The sequence below is a fragment of the Caretta caretta genome, chromosome 1, assembly GCF_965140235.1.
Source record: "Caretta caretta isolate rCarCar2 chromosome 1, rCarCar1.hap1, whole genome shotgun sequence".
NCBI lineage: Eukaryota > Metazoa > Chordata > Testudines > Cheloniidae > Caretta > Caretta caretta.
In genome coordinates this window covers 204,747,073-204,761,593 of record NC_134206.1, presented here as the reverse complement: position 1 = coordinate 204,761,593, position 14,521 = coordinate 204,747,073, and the positions used below count along the sequence as shown (strand labels likewise).

General features: G+C 44.8%; 1 long non-coding RNA gene across 1 annotated transcript in view; it reads right to left on the bottom strand.

The window, feature by feature from the left end:
• Positions 1-4,595: 4,595 nt before the first annotated feature.
• The window catches only part of LOC142070611 (uncharacterized), a 100,262-nt gene continuing 90,336 nt past the window's right edge, over positions 4,596-14,521 (bottom strand). Inside the window, exon 2 of the long non-coding RNA XR_012666500.1 lies at positions 4,596-4,896. This is a non-coding gene — a long non-coding RNA (uncharacterized LOC142070611). The remainder of the gene's footprint in view (positions 4,897-14,521) is intronic.

Sequence of the window (14,521 nt, the reverse complement as noted above, 5' to 3'; positions counted from 1 at the left end):
CTGCTATTCTTCAGCATGTAATGGTGACGATAGAGCCCTTACGTGGATCTGTGTGTTCCTCACATACTCAGCCGCAAGGAGAGATCTGCTGGAGAGATAGTTGTTAGTTAATTGTTTAGTTTATCAAAACAACAGGTTGGGATAAATTCATCACTAGTGTTTCTCTGCTGGATTTGGTAGAGTTACACGAGGGAGGGATTTGGCCCAGAAGTTTTATTTTTCCCCTTTCATTTCCTTTTTAATATTTTAATTGCACTGGCATCAGCTGGTTGTGAATTTCTCCAAGTGGGGAAAGGGGGGGAGTGAGGGGAGGATGTCAGCCTGCTACATGCTACAATTTAATATGATCTGTATATTCTCCTCTGCAGAAAGCAGAGCAAAAAATACTTTGCAGAAACGCACAAATACTAAACAGCATTTGGTGAAAAAAGTGAAGCCTGAAGACGAGGGGTCAGATCTTTGGAGTTACACTAGCTTATGCCAGCTGAGGATCTGACGTGAGGTCAAAATTATCTGCGTGCTCTGATGTGTGTGTCTGGGTGTGATTACTCGTGTATGTCTGTGCATTACTGAGCATCTATGTCTGCAACTGGTGTTTCTGTGGATTTCTTATGCATGTGTATTATCGAGCACGTGTGGATGCATGAGTGACTGGACACGTGGATGAGTACGTGTACCCGTGAGCTTGTCACTGCACATGCATGGGGCTATATGTCTGTTACTGGGGCTGTGTGACCATGTGTGTCTCTGAGCATGCACACAGCAGCATGAGGAGCCTGTGCATTCATCTCGCTAGGCATGAGTGTGTGTGCATGGAGCGGGGAGTGTGTTACCAAGTGGGTACCTATAGGTCTCTGCATACTGAGTCTTTATACCAGAGCGTCTGTGCCTCCACACAGTTGTGTTTCTGCCTGTGTCTCTGGGTATACAGCATGTTCTCTCTGTCCAGTGCATTCCGAGGCATCTCCATATGTACTCCTGAGTGGTGCTGGAGTGTCTCTGCAGCTTCTGTTTCCGTGTGTAACTGTATGGCGGCAGCTATGCATGTGCATTTCTGCGTACCTGTGGGCGGGTATCCCTGTACGTGTGTGTACCCTGTGCCTGCCCAGTAGTCCATCTCTATGTGTGTCGGATGTGGACACAGCTAGCCCTTGTAGTGGCACCATTGCCATACAGGCAGATGCCACATTCTCCTGAGCACAGGTGCAGCCACACCTGTTACAAACCCTGCGCAGAGACTCTGGCTGCTGTGCTCAGCTGGATTTTTTCCTATCCTTGTAAACTTTCATGGCAGATTTAATCTGTGTCCACTTTAGCCACATTTGGCAAGGGCTAAATCAAAACAGACAATGGCTCCGGAACGCCAGCCGACCTAGGACGCTGATTCCCAAGGGCACTCTAATAGGCTCCACGAGCAGTGAGACTGGCCACTTGTGCCTGCCTAGCTACCAACTAGCCGGATCAATCTAATAAGCTGTGCCTGCCATGCTGGTGTAATTGCACTGATTTCAGTCTGCCCTCTGTTTCTCCTTCTCCCAGGACCTCCTATGGGTGCACCTTTCTCACCGCTGCGTGCATGCAGCTATTGTTCTCCACTCAGACTTCCCATCATCCACTGGAGCTCCCATTACTTGGCTCCAGCTGAGCAGTAACTGCATCTTTCCAAGGGAAAAGCAGCATAATTAACAGGTCTTTACAGAGAAGTCTGAATGAAAAGAAACAGAACGCTAACGCGGAGGTGGCCTCCTTCCTTTATACTCTGGATCTTTGTAATTTTTTTCTGCAAAGGTCAAAGAGTTGCCTCAAGAAAAGGGCTGTTCTCTGAATCCTTTCCACTATCGTCCTTTTTCTTTTAAACTAGCCTAATTCCTCAGGGCTGAGGTTCTCACGAGGGATTCGGTCTTCTCTCTCAATGGGTTTGATGGTGCTTAGATGGCTAGTCTGTATTGTGAGACACAGCACCGGAACGTCTGCGACCGACTTCAGCCCTCACATGGGCTGCAGTAGCTGGCTAGGGAGGTGGTGGAATCTCCATCGTTTGAGGTTTTAATAGCAGGTTAGACAAACACCTCTCAGGGATGGTCTAGACTAGATAATACTTAGTCCTGCCTTGAGTGCAGGGGACTGCACAAGATGACCTCTCAAGATCCCTTCCAGTCCTATGATTCTATGATACTCTCCCCAAAAGGCAGCTAGCAGCAGGAATCTGCCCATTGTAAAAGTAATAAAGGGGGTCAACAAATAAATGAGTCAGAATTCGACTGACGAGACTTCTGTGGGAAAGATTTGATGCCACAGTGCCCCTGACCAATTCACTGAGCTTTTACCTGAAGGGGTACCAGCCATCCCCACAGCAGGGCAATATCCTTCTGACCTGAAAGGGCTTAACTGCATTTCACTGAGAGTGGGCAATCCTCTCCCACCCCCATGGGGCTCACCCATTCCTTTCCATCCTGGATGCTGTCTGACCCCACATGACCCACATAATTATTTTCCTTCTAGGGCCCTGGCAAAGCTAACAGAGTGCCAGTGAGCATAAGATGTCTCAGAAGCTGAATGTTTAGGAGCAGCAGGTCCCAGACCCAGAATCCTACAGCCTCGGCAGATCCAAGAAACCATAAAGTCTGTGGAGAAAGGGCAGCCACCTCAAGACATTCATTTCTTCAGGTGACACGTTGTCTCAGTTTGGGGTGTTTTTGTGCAGCCTTTTAAGACCGCACCAACTTTTTCTTAAAGAGACAGGGCATGTTCCCCTCTCTGCAGCCAGGACTGTGCCCTGCTTTGGGAACACAGGTGTCTCACCCCTGGTAGAGATCCTCCTACTTTACCCTCCGCTCTTGTGGGCATTCTGGTCTAGAGTTCACATAGACCATGCGATAGTTGAAGCAAACAGACACAGACTTTGCAGAAGGATTTCCAAACAATCTCCCTTTACTTTAGGCAGTATAAGAGATATACAGATCTATGCAAAATATGAATCTTCTATATGCTGTTGCTTGGCTCAGTTTCCTCGCCACTCTTTTTAGTGTTCTTAGGGATTTGGTCAGAGTCCCCTCTCCTGGACTTCACTCCTCCAGCACATGCTTCTCTTCCTGTTTTGATCAGAGAGATCTATTCCAAGCTAACCTGGTCCTTTTATAACTTCTAGTCCCCTTTGCCATGAGGTCAGCCTCAAATCCCCAATTAGGTAATCTGTTACTTGATTGCCACCCCTCCAGAGCCCAGACATGAAAAACTGGCTTGCCCTGGACAGTAGCCAGTCTTTGTCCAAGGGTGCTTCCATTTGAATAGAAGACTATGGAGAGGTAATGACTCTCCATTGCTAGCCCTTTGCCGGGTGCCAGCATTTCTCCTGACACCTCCTATGGCTTTTAGCTCAGTATGGAGGCTACAGAGCCAAGGGAAAGGCAAACCTTGTAATCAAAATGGTGTTCAGAAAACAAAACGGAGTTTGTAGCTTGATATAGCTACAGAGAGTTCATGATATCAAACAAAATGCATAAGTTGTACAAAGGCAGATCCCCCAAATCATCATAACAGGACTCTGCTTTATGGTGCAATTCCCTTCTATGTTTGATGAGATTCAGTAACCATCTCTCTTTCTTTGCACAGTCACTTTCCATCCAGAAGCAAACACACCATTCATCTCTGCTTCTTCCCAGTTCAGAGCAGTTCCTTCAAAGCACAGTCTGAAGAGGCAATGTCAATGAATGGCTAGAGCAGGGGACTCTGAGTCAGGATGTGACAGTGCACTCCATATGATGTTATGAAAATATGCTAATGAGTGTGAATATAATGTAACTGGAATATGCTTGATGCAAAAGGTCTCTTGTAAGACCTTTACAAAGCTTATAATCATTACAAAGCTTATAATCTACTGAGTGTGGTCATCCTATTTGTATGAATGTATCATTCTTGTATCTGAAACTAGAAATATGAAGTATAACTCTGAGGGCCTATTGTAATTATGCAAAGTGTGGGCCATTAATGGTGGCTTGGAATCTTGATGGCTCCCATTAACCAGGACAATTGGTTGTAAATGGCTCTGTTTACTTGTAAGGCTTCCTGTATACCTATGTGCTGGCAAGTGGGTAATGAAGTCTTACAGTAACATGTGATCATGTCACCTGAACTGGAATCCATCTTTAACCTGGTTCTTTTCCATTTAGAAGGAAGGGTGGGAACCCAGAGAGGGATAAAGGATTCCTGCCTTGTGCAAAAGGATATATAAGGAAGTGGAACAGAACAAAGAGGGCTGTAGTCATGAGAAATCCCCTAGCTACCACCTGAGCTGGAACAAGAACTGTACCAGGGGAAAGGATTGGGCCCAGACTAGGAAGGAGTCCAGTCTGTGAAAGAAGCTTATTGAAACATCTCTGAGGGTGAGATTTTATCTGTATTCAGCTTCTTACTGTATTAGGCTTAGACTTGCATGTTTTATTTTATGTTGCTTGGTAATTCACTTTGTTCTGTCTGTTATTATTTGAAACCACTTAAATCCTACCTTTTGTATTTAATAAAATCACTTTTTACTTATTAATTAACCCAGAGTAAGTATTAATACCAGAGGAGAGGACAAACAGCTGTGTATAAGCTTTATACAGGGTAAAACAGATTTATTTTGGGTTTGGACCCCAGTGGAAGCTGGGTCTCTGAGTGCTGAGACAGGAGCATTTCTTAAGCTGTTTTCAGTTAAGTCTGCAGCTTCTGGGGGACGTGGTTCAGATTTAGATCTGTGTTTGCAGCAGGCAAGTGTGTCTGGCTCAAACAAGGCAAGGTACTGACGTCCCAAGCTGGCAGGGAAAATGGGCTCAGAGGTAGTCTAGGCACATCAGGTGGCAGTCCCAAAGGGGTTTCTATGATCCAATCCGTCACACAGGCCTCCTGGGATTGTGCCTATAAATAAATAATAATAATTATTATTATTATTTTATTATTATTACTGTTACAAAGTAGCAATGTTCTTGATAGACTTTAGCAGAGAGAGAGGTCAGAGTCAGATGAGGTGAAGTTGCTATTCCTTGCTCTGCTAACAGTCTGTGTGACTTTGGGTCACATCACCGCTCAGGGCCTCAGTTTCCCCAGCTATAAAATAGGATCCTGATCTACACTGTAACACATTTTGAGTTCATTGCATGAAAATCTGGAAAGAGAGAAAAGACGGGGGTGGGGGGGAACAGACAAGTTAATTCACAAATCTGATTGGGCCTGCTCAGTGGCGCTCATTCCTTTCCCATCTACCCCTGTGCTCGGCTACCCAGTCACACCTACCCTGCAACATGCTTGTATCTCTCCTGTTTTCCTTCTCCTCTGTGTTAGCCCAGTGTGTGCAAATATACTGTACACATTGTGACAGGGTGCTGGTGTGTGTTGGCATGTTTGTGTGGTAAAATAGCCTGCGTGTGCGTGTGTTGTGACAGAACATGTGTGCACTTGTTTATGTGTTGTGACACTCTATGCCTAACCTCAAATAAACACCAGTCAGAAAGTGTACCAGTATCTTCAGAACAGCTGGCACAGCTGAAAAACTTGCCTGCCTTATTAACACTCCACTTATCTGGAATCTGCTCACTGAGCAGAAACTGCTCCATAAATCCTCCTGCAATTTGCATTCCTCTTCGCTGTTGCTCATTACCACTGACCTCACTCCTTCTGCTGGAGCTGATCAGCCTCCCACCATCCTCCTGCCTGTAAGATGCCTCTCCATTACCACAACCTATTAGCAGCAGCGCCTCTGCTAACACACTGTTGCTGAGTCAGGAAACTTTCCCAATTCAACTCCTCTTTCATCCCTCCCGCCACAGACCCCAGGAGGGAGTAAGTGACAGCCAGAGTGGCCCAATCACTCTCTCCTGCTTTTTCCAAGGCCAGGCTCTGCATCTAGAGAGTCTAATGTCCACTGGTTGTGTGGGGTCATTCGTGGACCTTCAGCCAAGCAGGGAAGAGCGAGAATTGGATCAAAAAGCATTTGAATCAGGAAACACTTGCTGATCAGACCTGGGCTCTTTTCAGTTAGCTGCAATCTGCTCTGTGTGTGTGCCTGTGCGGGTGTGGGACAGTTTCAGTTTAATTGCAGCCCAGCTCTTCCATCTGTGGTGTGTTTCTCTTTCATCCATCCCGTTGCTGCTCTCAGCTCCTGTTGTGGTTTCTGCCACCACATTAGCCCCTGTGAGAGACTTAAAGCAAACACATGCACACATTTCACGATGTTCAGATGGGGGATGTGGGGAGGCTGAAGCAGCTCAGAGAATCAGACACCTGAACCATTTCCACAGCAAGGGCCAGACTCTGGTTCCTGAGCTGCAGGCACATGGTGGCTGGGGAGAGGATGCAAGGGGCCCTCACCCCTTGCCTTGTGCATGTGTTTGGGAGCAGCCAGAATTCTGTGTTTGTACAATCAGCACAAAGTACTGGGGAATGAGCACCACTAGGGGTGCTAGACCCCAAAAGTGGATGAAACAAGGGTGCGGCCATGGTCCTGTCCCCTTCTGCTCCCAGGTTGGTTCTAGATTTTAAGGAGTGTATGCTACCACATTTTAATGGGTGCAGTGCAGTAGTTTGTGCTTCCATCATCTAACTCTGGTGTGTGGTGCCTCTCAGCATACCTGGGGCCTTAAATGTGATGGTGGAGCCCCAGTTGTTTTTTGAGGTTCAGAAATATTCAGCTAGTGCTTTTTCCTTTCCCAGTTTGGCAGAACATCACAAGACACCTATTTTCTCACAGTATTACTGGCTGAGACTGGAAGCAGAAGTTGTGGAAAACTTGTGATAAAGCCTGATCTCATGGCCAGGGTCTCATGCATTCTGTGAAACCGCAGACCTAGGATTTGCTGCAGATTCTGTCTCTCAGCACAAAATTATGCTCTAGAATCAAAGCTTTCATTCAAACAAAACCAGTTTTCTCTATGGTTGCAAACAAAACTCTGTAAATGTTAACTGAGTATAACCAATGAAATATTGTTGTCGTGATCATGCAGACCACCTGGAATGATAGCGCTCACAGCTGTGAACTGCTCCATTCATCTTGATGGGGTGTTAACCCTGAAGATGACAGCTCTTATCCTCATGTGGAATAACAAATGTTGTTCAATTTAAGTCAATGAAGCTCTACTAGTTCACAATACAATTTCACTAACAAGGTCAGCTCCCAGACTGCTGCGCTGGGCATCACAAAATGGGGAAGAGATGACCAGCCCTCTGTGGAGATAGAGGTGGTTAGGGACTATTTAGAAAAGCTGGACGTGCACAAGTCCATGGGGCCGGACGAGTTGCATCCGAGAGTGCTGAAGGAATTGGCGGCTGTGATTGCAGAGCCATTGGCCATTATCTTTGAAAACTCGTGGCGAACGGGGGAAGTCCCGGATGACTGGAAAAAGGCTAATGTAGTGCCAATCTTTAAAAAAGGGAAGAAGGAGGATCCAGGGAACTACAGGCCAGTCAGCCTCACCTCAGTCCCTGGAAAAATCATGGAGCAGGTCCTCAAAGAATCAATCCTGAAGCACTTGCATGAGAGGAAACTGATCAGGAACAGCCAGCATGGATTCACCAAGGGAAGGTCATGCCTGACTAATCTAATTGCCTTTTATGATGAGATTACTGGTTCTGTGGATGAAGGGAAAGCAGTGGATGTATTGTTTCTTGACTTTAGCAAAGCTTTTGACACGGTCTCCCACAGTATTCTTGTCAGCAAGTTAAGGAAGTATGGGCTGGATGAATGCACTATAAGGTGGGTAGAAAGCTGGCTATATTGTCGGGCTCAACGGGTAGTGATCAATGGCTCCATGTCTAGTTGGCAGCCGGTATCAAGTGGAGTGCCCCAAGGGTCAGTCCTGGGGCCGGTTTTGTTCAATATCTTCATAAATGATCTGGAGGATGGTGTGGATTGCACTCTCAGCAAATTTGCGGATGATACTAAACTGGGAGGAGTGGTAGATACGCTGGAGGGCAGGGATAGGATACAGAGGGACCTAGACAAATTGGAGGATTGGGCCAAAAGAAATCTGATGAGGTTCAATAAGGATAAGTGCAGAGTCCTGCACTTAGGATGGAAGAATCCAATGCACCGCTACAGACTAGGGACCGAATGGCTAGGCAGCAGTTCTGAGGAAAAGGACCTAGGGGTGACAGTGGACGAGAAGCTGGATATGAGTCAGCAGTGTGCCCTTGTTGCCAAGAAGGCCAATGGCATTCTGGGATGTATAAGTAGGGGCATAGCAAGCAGATCGAGGGACGTGATCGTTCCCCTCTATTCGACATTGGTGAGGCCTCATCTGGAGTACTGTGTCCAGTTTTGGGCCCCACACTTCAAGAAGGATGTGGATAAATTGGAGAGAGTCCAGCGAAGGGCAACAAAAATGATTAGGGGTCTAGAACACATGACTTATGAGGAGAGGCTGAGGGAGCTGGGATTGTTTAGCCTGCAGAAGAGAAGAATGAGGGGGGATTTGATAGCTGCTTTCAACTACCTGAAAGGGGGTTCCAAAGAGGATGGCTCTAGACTGTTCTCAATGGTAGCAGATGACAGAACGAGGAGTAATGGTCTCAAGTTGCAGTGGGGGAGGTTTAGATTGGATATTAGGAAAAACTTTTTCACTAAGAGGGTGGTGAAACACTGGAATGCGTTACCTAGGGAGGTGGTAGAATCTCCTTCCTTAGAGGTTTTTAAGGTCAGGCTTGACAAAGCACTGGCTGGGATGATTTAACTGGGAATTGGTCCTGCTTCGAGCAGGGGGTTGGACTAGATGACCTTCAGGGGTCCCTTCCAACCCTGATATTCTATGATTCTATGATTCTATGAATAGGTGAGGATCTGGCCCAACAATTTAGATGCCTGCATTGTTAACCATTTCATTGCCGAGTATTTTAGCAGAAGCATACATTTAATGCATTTATCTCACAATCCTAACTGCCTCCCACACCATCCATCTCAAGGCCCAAAGCTGCAGCTGTTCTCCACCCAATTGCCTAAATCTCCAGCTTCTCTCTGGACACCTAAAGAGCAGCTATGTGTTGCCAAAAACAAAAAAAACAACAAAAAAGAAAACAACCAAAACTATCTGTAGGCTACTGAAAACTAGGGGCAGAGTAAAATAAATGGAATTTCATATCTAAATAAATAGCACGGGGACACTGTACTGATTGTATTATTTCTGTTCATATTTAATTCAACACAAAATATCAGTTTTTGAATTTGTCTTTAAGCTGGTGCAGACTCTCCAGTCTGCAGCATGATAGTGCTACAAACATCAGATAACTTGCCTAAGGATTTAGATCCAGCTTGCTGGGGGAAACACAGGGCCTTGTTCTCAGTATTTCCAGTCACTTTTGTGCAGACTCAAATACTCAAATTAAGCTTTGGACCCAAACTCTTATACACTAGTCTGGATTCCAAGTGTCATAAGGTCACTCATTACTAGACCAGGTGTCATCAAGATAGTGATGTGCCTGACCTACCAGGTACAGGTCCGGGATTTTCTTTTGGCCCATTAAAGAGACTGAGGCTAGCTGCAACATTGGATAGAGATCTTGAGCCAAACTTCTCCATAGTTTGGGAGTATTTGGTTCTGGTGGTTAAAAGGTTCAGAGCATGACAGAGCCAAAGAGCCAGCTGTCAAGTTTAGATCCAGACTCAACATTTAGATGAAGGGACATATGGATGTAGGTTTATGGTTGGGCCCCTTTTCTGTTTCCCTCCATAGTCCTGATTGCACTTCAGGTGGCAGGGGAACAGATGCTTTGTTTTGTCCTTATAACTGTGACCAATACTTTATATTGGAGGGGAGAGTGATCCAGCATACCCAGATTCCCTTCCCGTAGGTCCAGTCAGGCAGATTCCTGTGCAGCAAGGGCGTGCATGTGTTTGTCTAGCAGAGCAGGGGGACTGAAATGCAGCTTCATTCAAATACACCTCACGTAATGCTGGGGGGTTGAATATCTTTTTTCCCTTACCTTTTTAGGCACAAAAGGGTAGGCATCCCTTACCTTGATGGCAACAAAAGCAGAAGAAAAAAAAATAAAAGGAAAGAAAGTGAATTGCTTAATGGAAGAACTCTGCCTGCATATTTAATATGCTGATTTTATTGAATAAAAGGTGAAAAAATGCCTCTTGTTTGTTGCTTGCCTGTCAACCCATGGCAAAAAGGCATCCTTTCCCTTGACTGGTGCCTTTTATTACTCTGTGGATTCCAGAAAGTAATTATACCCTGTATGTGAGACGCATTACACACACAATTACTGTTCCCCAGTCAAGCCTGTTGTTTGTTAACCGGGGGAGATATTTTGTTCAATTGTTTTAGAGGGCTGGGTTTGTTTGTTTTGTTGGTTGACTTTTTTGGGGATTGTTTCTTTCCAAACTGTACTACAGCTGCTTGTGAAAGGAGTTCTCTTCCATGAGTTGGGGCAACCTGAATGAACAGTCCATTTCCACATAGCTAGGCTGTGCTCAATGAGAAGGACTGCAGGTTTGAAAGTGTTCAGGGTTCTTGTTGGAGGGTTGTTGTGGATCTCTCTTCTCCAGCAGGACACGGCTTGGTTTTCAGGCAATTGTGTGAGCAGCTAGTTGAGGGTGACTTATCTACAGTATGGATTTGTTTGGGGATTGTTTACTCCTGAAAGGCTGGCAGAAACTTGCCAGATCTATCTACATCCATGTGTGTGCAGTGAACTCCAGACAGTCCTGAATTTGTGTTCAGCTCTGCTCTGAAACATTTGGATACTTAATACAAGCTTAGGTTGGACCTCTTGTTCCTGCAGAATTGAGACCTCACGAGAAAGTTACTTCTTATCAGAGTCTCCGGAATTTCCTGCTTTGAACAGATCAGAAAATAGAGATGGGCTTAAACCACAACTCTGGATTGGAACAGCCACCAATATCTTTTAGGGAATTCAGAGTCCGTCTTCAGCTTTTGTGGCCCACATCAGATATACCCCAAGAGCATCATTGCTCATGGAATTTTAGCACTTCTTGCTTCTAGTCTTGGCCAATGCCCAACCTGCAAAGGGGAGAAAAAGAAGCAGGGTGGGGTGCTGAATTAACCAAGCATTCAGCAGGGTTTTGGTAAAGAGAGCTGTGAAATGAGGAATTCAGATTGTAACCTGCACCCACATTTCTGCTGCTGGTGGTGGTGGTCTGATCAGGGGATTTGGCTAAGGCCCGCTTCTTGGTTTTTCCTCCAGAGACTGGCAGTTGCAGAGTAGGTTATTGAAGAGCCAGAAAGAGAGTGATGAGCACTTCAGAGAGAAGAGATGCTGTGAAGCAGCCCTAGAGCCTTGCAGCAACTTTCCTCCGAATTCCTCTCCAAAACATGTTTTTTGAAATGCAATGAACTCTGTTAAAATTGCATCCCTTCCATCTATCATTCAAGGTGCCGTCCTGCTGTGACTTTTCCATTTCCACAATATCCTTCCTTTAATAAGGTGACCAGAATGGGGCAAGAATCATTTCCTTATTATTAATTATTACTATTACTGCTACAGAGCAGAGTGCTCAAGCATGTAACACTGTCATCCTCGAGAACCTTCTCCTGAATTCCACTTTATCTTTCCACACACTCCTCCCCATTGGTGGTTTAACCCTGGCCCTCCTCTCAAATGGTGCTTCATCCCTTTTCCCCATACATTTGGCATTTTATCCCCACAGACGCTCCTCTCGATTGGCATTTTGTTCCCTCTTTAGGCCTTGTCTACAAGGGAAATATTTTTCTGACATAAACTAAAGTGTGAATTTAAATGGATATAGTTATACTTGTATAACCCCAGTGTGGCCAGGCTTTCTGGTATGAGAGAGCCTTTATTCAGCTTAGTTTATGTCACTTGGGAAAGGGATTAAGCTAAACAGAAAAAAACCCCACTCATGTCAAAATAAGTGTGTTCACACAGGGAGCTATACTGGTATAAATATACCTCTATAACTATAAAGTGTGACAAAGTTCCTGCTCTACCTTGGTGGGTCTTGCGCTTATTGGCGGATTTGCTCACTTTGGAGCTTCACAGCAGCCCTCAGCTTGGCCATTTTTCTGAATTCACAGTCCAGGTCGACTCCTCTTGTGTCTGACCAGGAGTTGGGAGGATTTGGGGGGAACCTGGGCCCGCCCTCTACTCCGGGTTCCAGCCCAGGGCCCTGTGGAATGCAGCTGTCTAGAGTGCCTCCTGGAACAGCTGTGTGACAGCTACAAGTCCCTAGGCTACTTCCCCATGGCCTCCTCCCAACACCTTCTTTATCCTCCCCATAGGACCTTCCTCCTGATGTCTGATAATGCTTGTACACCTCAGTCCTCCAACAGTCCGCGTTCTCACTCTCAGCTCCTAGTGCCTCTTGCTTCCAGCTCCTCACACGCACACCACAAACTGAAGTGAGCTCCTTTTTAAAACCCAGGTGCCCTGATTAGCCTGCCTTAATTGATTCTAGCAGCTTCTGATTGGCTGCAGGTGTTCTAATCAGCCTGCCTTAATTGTCTCTAGAAGGTTCCTGATTGTTCGGGAACCTTCCCTGTTACCTTACCCAGGGAAAAGGGACCTACTTAGCCTGGGGCTAATATATCTGCCTTCTATTACTCTCCTATACCCATCTAGCCTGACCCTGTCACAAGTGGTATAACCAGTAAAAACTATCCCATGTAAACAAGGCCTCAGAAAACCTTTTGTTAAATGTGGCTAACATCTGGTGCTTCTGTGTCTGTCATTTTCTGCCCTTATGTGTTAGTTTAGGGATAGCATGTCTGGGTCTTCAATAGGAAAAAAGGTGTGGTCTTAACTGAAGTTAGTTAATTGGCATGAAGACAAGGCAGTTTGTAGTTTTCACACAGGTTAGTAGATTGTCTTCAACTTGACCTGCTAACTCAGGTGAAAGCTACAAACTGCTTTGTCTTCAAATGGATTTTACCTCATGTTAAGAACACACCTAGGACCTATGCTGCTCCCATTTAAATTCACAATAACTTTTCCATTGTCTTGAATGAGATTAAAAAATGGGGGCCCCTGTTTGCAAACAGTCTCTTTTTATGTGACCTATGTTGTCCATAGACAACAGGATGTGGAAGGAATAGCCTCACTCACTCCCATCAGGGTCTTCTCCATTCTAGCTCATCTTATTTGCCCATGTCCATTCACCGCATAAGGACACCTTTTCTAAAGTCTCTTGATGTCCAGCAGAGTGTGGCACTGATGACAGTTCTGTGCCTATCATTTTTCTTTGCAAAACTTAATTGGGTTATGAAAAAGGACAGAAATAGCTTTTACAGGCCTTCAATTCAAGTTCCAGTACCTACCCTATGTCTGAAAGATTGTAAAGATGAAATTCAGGTGGAATGTGAAGCATGTGTAAAGCTTGTGACTGAAGTTGGAGGAACCCAACGAAATGTGAGGAAAAACAGGTCCAAATGTTAATAGCGGGCACTTTGAAATGTTTACTTTGTGCAAGTTCATAAATCCTATATTGAAACAGTTAAATAGAAAAGCCAATTGTCCCTTGAAGTAGCATTGTGCCAAATTTGGAGAGTGAAATCAATAATTAAACAGAGAGATTTTAGTCCTGCTTTAAGTGGAAATCTCAGTGCAACCCTAGCAATGGAGTTGCTGCTGAAGCCTTTATAATATATCCCACAAAGTGTTCATTAACTTGGAGTTAAGATTGTCAGACTGCAGACTCCACTGATGCAAACCATCAAAAGCAAGGAAACAACCAGTTAAATTATTCAGTATTCAGCTCTTCATTTTCTCTTATCAACCTAAGCTACCACTCTTCTTCCATCCACAACCCACATCTCTCAAAACTTACCAACAATCAATGTGTAGCCTTCATTTCAATCCTGTTTATTTGTTAGTTGGATATGTGTTTTGATGAGAGATGTGGCTTCCATAATTTACATTGTATGTAATTCTGTATATCTTGTTTTTATTAGAGTGTGTAAAAGAGTGAGGTATGGTGTTAGATTGCACATGGTGGCTGTGAGATAAGTTGCCCTCTAATGTTGAGGGAAAGTAATGCAAATGGGGTGATCTGAGTTATTGATTTCTGTAATTTTTCATTTTAGAAATTAGAGAGTTGAAGGCCATATGTGTGTGTAATTATGTGTTATAGTTATGGCCAGAGTTAATGTTGCTGAGACATAGGGAAGTTTCCGCCTTTTGGGCCACAATATTTTCAAGCAGGGACATTACAATTTCCACTGAATACATTTTCAGTCAATTTACAAAAGGGCTGTTGGTCAGTTCCCTTTGGAGACTGGCTATTGAAACAACTCTGTGACTATTGATTATGAGACACAGGAGGAAATATTTATCATTCTGAATTGCAATAAAATCGTTTCAGCTGGTGTTAAACATTCAAATAGAAACTCCATTGCATAATGCAAATACAACTATTAATTTGTCCGTGACAAAAACCCAACAACAATGCATATAGAATGGACTTAGATATATAATAGCAGCTCACAAAAGGGGGAGGTTTGCTTCACTGGCCTATAGGATTGATGCATTAGCTCTACGTGTGGACAGGATTCATATTTTACAGTATCTTAGATCA